This window comes from Felis catus, chromosome D1 (assembly GCF_018350175.1).
Source record: "Felis catus isolate Fca126 chromosome D1, F.catus_Fca126_mat1.0, whole genome shotgun sequence".
NCBI lineage: Eukaryota > Metazoa > Chordata > Mammalia > Carnivora > Felidae > Felis > Felis catus.
In genome coordinates this window covers 63,632,276-63,643,614 of record NC_058377.1, presented here as the reverse complement: position 1 = coordinate 63,643,614, position 11,339 = coordinate 63,632,276, and the positions used below count along the sequence as shown (strand labels likewise).

The window sequence follows — 11,339 nt, the reverse complement described above, 5'->3', positions numbered from 1 at the left end:
AATCTTGTCACTGAACTCTAAGACTTAAGTGATTCCCATTCTTAACTCCACCCCAAACTCATCATCATCCAATCTCCTAGTAAGTTTCACAGAAAAAAATCCAAAGGTAGTTATTTCAGGCAGAGGTTAACCATAGCCCATCTTGCCCATAGGACTATATATAAACCAAACATATAAAACAAACATAAAAGGAAAAATCCTAGGACCTGTAATGCAAATGCAAGTGAGGTGATATCGATTTATTTATGGTACAGATGTCAGGAAAATATCATAGATTATAGTGTAGCAAATTGTTCAGATATCTGAACCTAGATTGTGTGGTTTGCTGAGCCCCAGAATTACTGTTTTTCCTCTATCAGGAAGTTGTTACAGGGAGTAGATGGGTCAAAGGTTGTTGAGTGCCATAGATAAACTTTACACCGTTTCTTGGGTACAATTTATACCTGGTGAATTCCTCACCTGACCACCAGTCATCCTTACCACATTGAACACATTTCCTATAAGAAACCTAAGGGGAATGTCAAGCAGCCTAACAAACTCAAATATATCTCTTATCTCTGCAATTCTCTTAGTCATCCTTTGAATGATTTATAAATCCTATGAGTAACCTGTTGGGATGAGCACTGGGTGTTGTATGGAAACCAATTTGACAATAAATTATATTTCATACAAAAATAAAGTAAATAAATAAAGAAATAAATAAATAAACAATAAATCCTGTGACTAGAGCTGTGAGCTTCATTTTTCCAGTCCTCATAGATGTACTCCTTAAGACATGATTTCTAAAGTTTCTGATATGAAAGCCTGTGCTCTTTCTACTATGCTGCACTAACTCTAGGCTGGAAAGGAAAAATGACATTGGAATAAAGCACTATAATGAGGAGTACAACTCCTTTTTTGGGTGGTTGATATTTGACTGCTAACAACTTTTAAACTCCTCTTTCACTCTTCCCCTTGTATCCACATCTGGGTAAACTAATGAGAAAGCCCTGATGTTCCCATATCTAGCATCAGCACAAATGCAAACCACACACACCCTTCCCAAAGTACATGAAGTTTTACCCAGCCCCACCCCTCACCACAATAAAAACCCAGGCCACTTCCTTTCCTTGCTCTTCAGACATTTCAGACGTCCTCGAAAGGTCTTCCCTATTCTCCACAGAGACCTCAATTATGTAAGTAATGAATCTTTTCATTCAGTGTGTGTGTGTGTGTGTGTGTGTGTGTGAGAGAGAGAGAGAGAGAGAGAGAGAGAGAGAGAGAGAGAGAGAGAGAGAGAGAAGGAGAGGGAGGGAGGGAAGGAGAGAGGGAGAAACATGTTATCAGTCATAACATCCAAACCAAATTTTGGAGGGGAAGTCCATCTGTGTGTGCTGATAGCCATACCAAGCATCCTAGGAAAATCTATTTATTCTAGCCTCTAGGACTCATAGAAGCATCCTTACCTCTTTCCAAACTTCCTTCTTTGTCATTTGGGGGGGAAAGATCACAGAATCTTAAATGTGCCAATTTATTCCACAAACATTCACAGACTTCACATTACAGGAGAGTAGTTAACAGCACAGGTGGGGGTCTAGGATTTCCTAAGCTGAATCCTGGCTACGTGGTCCGGACAAGTCATTTAACTTCTCTGTGTCTGATCTTTTCTTCCATTTCCAAAATAACACTATCTAGGAGTGGTGTTCAAAATGGTAAATGGAAAGGCAGAAGCACTGAACATTCTGGGTGGAGTCTGGCTCTCTATAGCACCCAGAATTAGCCTTTTAGCTGCTGTTGGATTGTGGGGAAGGGTATGCAGTCTGGATGATCAGGACATCAAAGACACCCTTGAAGCAGCAGCTGTTTACCACTCAGTATGGAAGTATTTCAACATTTTCATAACCAGCGAGCTGAATGTGCACCAGTTTAGTTGATGATAATAACAACAATAACAGCAGCAGCAGCACTTACTTCAAAGGATTGTTGTAGAAATTACAATTAAGAACATTAATCCCAAAGTTTAGTATCCCACAGTTAGCAAGGGATTAAAAATATATGAACTATTATTACTATATTACTGGGCTCTCCTCTAGGTATAACACAGCACACACAGACAGAAATAAACCTCTGTAAGGGAGAATATGATTTAAAAAATATGATTTAGCTAGTTTTGTCAATGATTGAGAACAAAGTCATATTTCTCGTAATCAAGTAAGGTCTGCCATAACCAGCTATTTTTATTTAATAACAGATCAAATATCCATGAAAGTTTTCATAGATATCCAAATTCTTTGACATTCTTCACATCAAGAAGTAGGGTCTCTGTCCTCTCTTCCTGAAACTGAGCAGGTTTTTTGATTACCTCAACCAAAGAGCACTGCAGAAGTGACACTATACAGTCCATTGCTAGGTCATAAAAATGCCATGTATTTTCCACCTTGTTTGCTAGGAACACTATCTTATGGGGTCTTTAACCACCATATAAGAAGCCCAACTACAATGAAGTTACCATCTAGGAGACAACATGAAGAGATCACACAGAGAAAGGGGGCAAAAAGAAATAGAACAAAGTCTATATTACACAACTATTTATATAAATTAATAATATATACTCATGTAAAAAAACGATTATACGTTTTACCAGTATACTTACATGGCCACACACATTACCATACATATCAAACCCATTAAAGTGGGTGTCTATGAAGGAAATGAGAATAAAAGTGGAGATGGAAATAAAAGGGAATAAACAAATAAGAGGATGTGGTAAAACTGAAATCTCCATTACATGGCTGGTAAAAATGTAAAACAGTGCAATGGCTGTGAAAAAAAGGAAGCTCTTCAAAAAGTTAAACACAGAATTACCATATGACCCAGCATTTCCACTTCTAGATTTCCATTCCAAGAGACATTCACATAAAAACTTGTAAACAAATTGATCATGGCAGCATTATTCATAATAGTCAAAAAGCAAAAATAACCCAAATGCCAATCAACTGATGAATGGATAAACAAATGTGGTAGACCCATACAATAGAATGTCATTCAGCCATAAAACAGAATGAAGTACTGATGCATGCTACAATATGGAGGAACCCTGGAGAAAACATACTAAATGAAAGAAGGTAGACACAAAAGGCCACATACTGTATGATTCTACTTATGAAATGTTCAGAATGGGAAAATTCATAGAGATAGAAAGTACATTAGTGATCTCTACAATAGTGAGGAGGGGAAATGAGGAGGTACTGTTGAATGGGGATGAAGTTTCTTTGGGGTGATAAAAATGTTCTGGATTTAGATAGATGATTGACAGACAGATAATAGATAGATAGATGGGTAGATAGATGAAAGAAAGAAAGAAAGAAAGAAAGAAAGAAAGAAAGAAAGAAAGAAAGAAAGAAAGAAAAGGAAGAAAGGAAGGAAGAAAGAAAAAATTGTCTCCTATTCATTGGATTGTCTCTTCACTCTTCTGGTAGTGTCCTTTGATGTACAACATTGTGAACATAGTAAAAACCTTTGAATTATACACTTTAAAATAGATAAAAAATGGCGAATGTTATGTTATGTGAATTTATCTCAATATATTTATTAGGATTTATCAGTACATATACTAAAATTGTAACGATACAGAGATTACTGTGGCCTCTGGGCAAATTCATGAAGTGTTTTACATTTTTCTGTTTCTGGTCAAGAGCCATATTCACTAGTTGGCCCAATATTGTAAAATCATATGAGTCCTCCTCTCCAACTGGAAATATGAGTCATCCACAGCTTCTGCCCTGGTTGCATACATTTGTCTAAGTTCTCAAGCAACAAAATCATTGTTTAACTAAAAAAAAAATTCAACACAGATTCATAATAAAGTTAGCACACTGACAATGCAATGAAAGTTGTTTAATCGGGAACATCTCCCACAAATATATAGGAAACATCATATTTAATGGTGAAATGTTAAAAATATTCTCTTTAAAGTCAAGAACATTAAAATATACCCTGTATCAAAGTTCTTGTTCCACATTTAATTACAGCTCCACTGATCACAGTAAGATAACAATTACAACACTAAGGATTAAAAGATAAGAAATAAAATGTCTAGGGGCACCTGGGTGGCTCAGTCAGTTAAGCGTCTGACTCTGGCTCAGGTCATGATCTCACAGTTCGTGGGTTCGAGCCCCATGTCAGGCTCTGTGCTGATAGCTCAGAGCCTAGAACCTGCTTCAGATTCTGTGTTTCCCTCTCTCTCTGCCCCTCCCGCACTCATTCATTTTCTCTCTCTCTCTCTCTCAAAAATAAATAAACATTAAAAAAAATAAAGTTTTTAAAAGAAATAAAATGTCTATTATCTGCGGACAGTATGACTACCTGCCTAAAGAATTCCATAACATCTATAACCACATTGTTATGATTAACAGAAGGGTCAACAAGTTTGATGAAAAAGTATAAACCTAGCCTAAGAAATTGGTGTTAACAGAATGACATGGAAGACACTTGTCACAAATACTCCATAATTAAATTCACAGGGTTTTCAGAGAATCCATACATCATTTTGAAGATTTCAGCCAGTCTGCTCAAGGTCAGGCTGTCTAGATTTACCTCTTTGCTGGCTAAAAGTTAATTTGCTTATCAATGAAAAAAAGAGCAAGACTTAAGTGATCCCAGACTTTTACAAATCTGTTTTTGCAGTTTGTTCACTGACAACAGTCTACTCGTTGTATCTATCACATGAGTATATTTGCATGTGAATATATAACTAAATATCAACTATATTATTCTTTCATGTCTGTATAGAAGCTAAATTTACAAAATTGTATGCCTGCAAGAAACCATACAGAATGTAATTTTTATTTTTATTTTTATATGAAATTTATTGTCAAATTGGTTTCCATACAACACCCAGTGCTCATCCCAACAGGTGCCCTCCTCAATGCCCATCACCCACTTTCCCCTCCCCCCTAACCCCCCCCCCCATCAACCTTCAGTTTGTTGTCAGTATTTAAGAGTCGCTTATGGTTTGCCTCCTTCCCTGTCTATAACTTTTTCCCCCTTCCCCTCCCCCCTGGTCTTCTGTTGAGTTTCTCATGATCCACATATGAGTGAAAACATATGGTATCTGTCTTTCTCTGCCTGACTTATCTCACTTAGCATAACACTCTCCAGTTCCATCCACGTTGCTACAAATGGCCAGATTCCAAGAACGTAGTTTTTTAAAAAAGAGAGGCAAACCAAGAAACAGACTCTTAACTATAGAGAACAAACTGATATTACTGGAGGGGAGGTGGGTGGGGGGATGAGTTAAATAGGGGATGGGGATTAAGGAGGGCACTTGCGGAGGTGGGCACTGGGTGTTGTATGTAAATAATGAATCACTAAATTCTACACCTGAAATTAATATTACACTATATGTTAACTAATTGGAATTTACATAAAAATTTGCAGAAAAAAATAAATATATATTAGAAGCATTAAAAAAGGAATGTAATTTTAAAACCATGTCATTAACACTAACAATAGAATAATAAAGAATCTAAGAGTAAATCTACTGAAAGTGTATAAGAACTTCACCAAAGAAAGTTATGGAACTTTATTGAAGCACATAAAGAAACATCCAAATAACAGAGAAACAAACCATATTTGTAAAGACAAGTCTCAGTAATGATGGCATTCCCCCCCCCAAAAAAATTTTCAAACTCAATGTAATTATAGACAAAAGCTTAACAAGGTTAAAAGTTTACCTTAAAATCATATGAGAATCTATTTAAAAGTCAAAAGTAACCAACACTACTAGAAGAAAAAAAATAAAGGGGAGGTACTTGCCGAAGCAGATAACAAAGTATTTTACAAGTCAATACCATTTAGAGTAATCTCTAATAATGACAGAGTATAAACAAAAATGGCAAAGGCAGAGAATAAGAGCCTAGAAAACAAAAACCTTCCATATACAAGTTCTGTTTATTAGAGAGAAAGTGATACAAATCAGAAGAGGAACATTATTAGATTAATGAGGGTAGGAAAATCATCTATCTATAGGGAAAATATTTAACTAAGATTCCTACTCACATAAATTTAATGATTTCTGATAATAAGGCAATTCCACTCATATGTGTACATCTTTTAGAAAAATTTCAAACATCTTCAAATAGGAACTTGCACAAAAATTGACCAGTCTTTATGTTGCTGTATGCTCCCCCTAAACATACTTTATTGAGGGTTTTTATCATGAATAGATGTTGTACTTTGTCATATCTTTTTTCAGCATCTATTGAAATGATATGTTAAAAATATCATCTATTGAAAGGATCATTCTTATCCTTTCTTCTATTAATGTCATATATCACATTGATTGATTTGTGAATAGTAAACCACCCTTGCAACCCAGGAATAAATCCCCCTTGTCCATGGTGACTTTTTGAATGTATTGTTGGATTTGGTTTGCTAGTTTTTATTGAGAAGTTTTGCATCCACATTCATCAGAAATACTGGCCCATAGTTCTCTTTTTAGTGGAATTCCTATCTGGTTTCCTATCAGGGTAAGCCTGGCCTCATAAAATGAATTTGTAAGTTTCCCTCCCTTTTCTATTTTTTGGAATAGTTTGAGAAGAATAGGTACTAATTCTTTAAACATTTGGTAGAATTCCCCTGTGAAGCCATCTGGTCCTGGACTTTTGTTTGTTGGGAGATATTTGATTACCGATTCAATTTCTTTGCTGACTACCGGTCTGTTCAAGTTTTCTGCTTCTTCCTGTTTCACTTTGGGTAATTTATATGTTTCTAGGGATTTATCCATTTCTTCTAGGTTGTCCAATTTGTTGGCATATTATTTTTCATAATATGCTCTTATAATTGTTTGTATTTCTGTGGTGTTGGCTCTTATGTCTCCACTCTCATTTGCAATGTTGTTTATTCTGGTCCTTTCTCTTCTATAAATTTTGATAAGTCTGGCTAAAGATTTATCCATTTTATTAATGTTTTCAAAGAACCACCTCCTGGTTTCATTGATCTGCTCTACTGGGTTTTTTAGTCTCTGTATCATTTATTTCTGCTCTAATGATTCTTATTTCCTTCCTTTTGCTGGCATTAGGCTTCATTGGTTGGTCTTTTTCTAACTTCTTTAAGTGTAAGGTTAGATTGTTTATTTGAGGGTTTTCTTGTAGACCTACACTGCTATATACTTCCCTCCCTCTTAGGACTACTTTTATAGTATCTCAAAGGGTTTGGAGCAAGTGTTTTCATTTTCACTTGTTTCCATGTAGTATTTTTTAAATTCTTCTTTGATTTCCTGCTTTATCCATTCATTGTTTAGTAGCATGTTGTTTAGCCTCCACGTATTTCTGGGATTCCCAGATTCTTTCTTGTGGTTGACTTCTAGCTACATAGTGCTATAAAAAGGTGCATGGTATGACTTCAATCTTGTGTTTGCTGATACCTGTTGTGTGACCTAATATGTCATCTATTCTGCAGAATATTCCATGTGCACTTGAAAAGAATGTGTTTTCAGGATGTCTTAGGATGGAGTGCTCTGAATATATCTGTTAGGTCCATCTGGCCCACTTTGTCATTAAAAGTCATTATTTCCTTGTTTATTTTCTGTTTAGATAATCTGTCCATCGATGTAAGTTAGGCGTTAAAATCTCCTACTATTATTGCATTGTTATCAATTCCGTTATGTTTGTAATTATTTTATGTATTTAGATGCTCTCATGTTGTGTGCATAAATATTTACAATTGTCTAACTTCTTGTTGGACTGTCCTCTTACATATAATATAGTGCCCTTTTTTGTCTCTTATCACAATCTTTAAAGTCTAGTTTGTCTGATATAAGTATTGCTACTCCACCTTTCATTTGACATCCATTGGCATCATAAATGTTTCTCCATCCCCTCACTTTCAATCTGCAGGTGTTTTTAGGTCTAAAATGAGTCTCTGTTAGGTAGGATATAGATGAGTCTTGAGGGTTTTTTTAATCCATTATGATACCCTATGTCTTTGATTGGAGTATTTAGTCCATTTACATTCAGAGTAATTATTGATAGATATGTATTTATTGCCATTTTATTACATGTTTTGTGGTTGTTTCTAGAGATTTTCTCTGATCCTTTCTGTCTTTCTCTCTTCTATATTTGCTGATTTTCTTTGGTGATATATTTGGATTTATTTCCCCTTATTCTTTGCAAGTTTATTTTTGGGGTTTGATATATGGTTACCATTAGGTTTGTTTATAAACTGTTCTCCAATTACCTATATCGGATTAGTCTATAGTAAGTTGAGGGTTGTTCCAGTTTGAACCCATTCTTTTCTCCTTTCCATCCTCCATGCCCACATTTTAGGTATATGTTATTATATTTTATATCCTTTTTATGTACGTGAGTTCCTTGACTGATTTTTAAAGAAATATTCATTTTTATTGCTATTGTGTTTCCTGCCTTTACACTGTCGCTTTTGGTCTCTCTTTTACACTCAAAGATTCTTCTTTAGTATTTATTGCAGGGCTGGTTTAGTGCTAATGAACTTTAGTTTTTGTTTGTCTGTAAAACTCTTTATCTCTCCTTCTTCTGAATGACAGCCTTACTGGAAGAGTATTCTTAGGTATAGATTTTTCCCACTCAGCACTCTGAATATATCATGCCACTCCCTTCTGGCTTGCCATGGTTTCTGTTGAGATATCTCCAGTCAGCCTTGTGGGTTTTCTGCTGTAAATTAATGACTTCTTTTGCCTTGTTGCTTTTAAGGTTTTTCTTTGGCACTTTTTTTTTTTCAAACTTAATTACAATATATCTTAGTGTGGGCCTGCTTTTGTTGATTTTGATGGGAGTTCACTGGGCCTCCTAGATCTGGATATCTATTTCCTTCTCCAAATTAGGGAAATTTTCAGCTATTATTTTTTCAAATAAACTTTGTGTCTCCTTTACTCTCTTTTTTTGTGGGACTCCTATAATACAAATGTTACCATGTTTGATGGAGTCACTGAGTTCCCTAAGTCTATTCTTGTTTTGCACAATTCCTCCTTCTCTCTTTTGTTCAGCCTCATTTTTCTCCATTGCTTTGTCTTCTAGGTCATCAATTCAATCTCTGCTTATTCCAGTCTGCTATTCATTGCATCTAGCATGTTTCTAATCCATCAATGCACTCTTTATATCTGATTGATTCTTTTTTAACTCTTTTATCTCTGTGGTAAGGTCTCACTGATGTCTTCCATTCTTTTCTCAAGTCCAGTGAGACTACTGCTTCAAATTCTCCATCAGATATGTTACTTACATTTGTTTCACTTAGATCTCTGGCTGTGACCTTATCTTGGTCTTTCATTTGTGATAAAACCCTTTGCTGTTTTTGTGTTTTATCTAAGCTAGTTATTTCTCCTGCTCCTGAAAGTAATGGCTTTATGAAGAAGAGGTCATGCAGTACCCAGGACCCTGTGCTGTAGGGAGTGTCTCCAGTGTGTGCTGCATGCTCTGTGCTGCTGTGTTTCTCTGCTCTATCCTTCAGGCCAGTCCTCTGCAGAGGCTCTCCTTGTCTGCTGTGGGCAATGTTTCACCTCTGGTCTGAACGTGGTGAGTTTTAACTAGATGTCTGGTCTGCTTATGAAATGAGACCTGTCACCACCTCTTCTGGAACTGAAGTCCTGCAAAACTCTGGTTGAGAGATGTAGTGTGCACAGGGGTTTGTGCTGCTCTTCTAGTGGAAGGGCTCATCATGCTGCGATTGAGGCAACATGAATGAGAAGGGCAGTTCTACTGGAGCACAGAGGATGGGGCTTGGTGTATAGAGTTAGGCAGCCAGTGTCCATGCTCTGTGTACTGCTTCCTGTAGGTGGCTCTGTATTTATGCTGATGGACAGGGGAGGGAAATGATGCCAAGCACCTCCTTTTTTCTTAGAGAAATGTCTCCATGAAAGCTTTCATTCAGGAAAATACTTCAAGTAGAGTAAATAATCTCCCCACTGTGTCCTCCAGGTGCTGTTCACCTCCCTCCTTCCACTCTATCTGTCCCTGGATTGTTTGCCTGCCTTCTCTCCAGGAGCAGCACAATGCCCTTCACACTCTACCCCAGCCAAACCCCCTGACTTTTAAAACTCCAAGCTTTAAGCCTTACTTGTTGCAAGAACTCACAAAATCCAGTCCCTCTCACTTTCCAAGCCAATGGCCATGGGGAAATGTTCTCCTTGTGCACTCCCCACTGCGTGCTCCTCTCTCTCTCTCTCTCTCTCTCTCTCTCTCTCCCCACCCCCACCCCCACCTTCTCTGTGACCATGTCTCCCTCCACTCTGCAACAGCCAGGGCCCATTTCTCCTCTAAACCACATCTCCATACTTCCTACCTTCTTCAGTGTGGTCTTTTCCTTTCATTGTGGAGTTTATTCTGTCAGTCTTCGTGTCAATTTCTGGGGTATATAGGATAACTTGATAGTCATCTAGTTGTGTTCATGGGCAAGGCAAGCCTAGAGTCCTTCTATCCTGCCATCTTGTTTCCCCTAGCTGGTACTTTCTTATACTTTTTATCTCCTTGTTGAAGTTCTCACTGTGTTCATCCATTTTTCTCCTCAGTCTGATGAGCATATGTATGACCATTACTTTGAACTTTTTGCCAGGTAAATTATGTATCTGTCTCATTAAAGTTTTTTCTGGAGGTTTTATCTTATTCCTTCTTTGGAACTTATTCATTTATTTCTTCATTTTTCTTGATTCTCTATGTTGGTTTCTATATAGTAGATGAACCCACTATCTCTCCCAGTTTTGAAGGAATGGCCTCAGGTTAGAGGTGAGCCTTGTTGTTCAACCCTTCCTCAGGGCTTTGTTGTCTCTCAAACCTTTGTGCTTGTCCAAGTAATCTATTATATTTTTAATAGTTTCCAGTAGTTGAAGACGTGCCAAGCGCTGTCACTGTTCCTAAAGGGATGATCTAAACACCTAAATTCAGGATTTTTAGAAGCCAAACCTTCATACAGCAGATTTTAAAAGAATGCAAATATATACAGTTCTGTAGAATCACAAATATAAGCCCCACTTGCCAGATAATCTAGTGGTGTCTCCAGGGTGCCAGTCTGAAAAATTGGGGCTCCAGGTGAGTATGTAACATTTTTTCTTGGAAATACCAGCAAGCTGGAGCAAGGCAGAGGGAGAGCCCCAATATGGCATCCACAACCTATATTCCTTGAGAGAAGCTCCACAGTTCACTAAATGTGTGCCAAACCTGAAGCCTGCCCCTCAGGCCAAACTTAAGGACAAGTAAGAAGCCTCCTTCACAGAAATATTAGGGAGTGGGTGGAGTACGCCTCAGGCTGCTATCTGAACACAGTCCCGGGGTGGTAGCCTATCAAGAATCACCTTTCTGATTGCCACAGTCCCATGGAACTCCTGGCCACTA

General features: G+C 37.2%; 1 protein-coding gene across 1 annotated transcript in view; it reads left to right on the top strand.

Annotated features, from left to right (window-relative positions):
* Window positions 1-1,073: 1,073 nt before the first annotated feature.
* Window positions 1,074-11,339, top strand: part of LOC101094047 (interferon-induced very large GTPase 1-like) — a 56,039-nt gene continuing 45,773 nt past the window's right edge. Inside the window, exon 1 of the mRNA XM_023239524.2 lies at window positions 1,074-1,175. The gene's annotated coding sequence lies outside the window, so the exon portion shown is untranslated. The remainder of the gene's footprint in view (window positions 1,176-11,339) is intronic.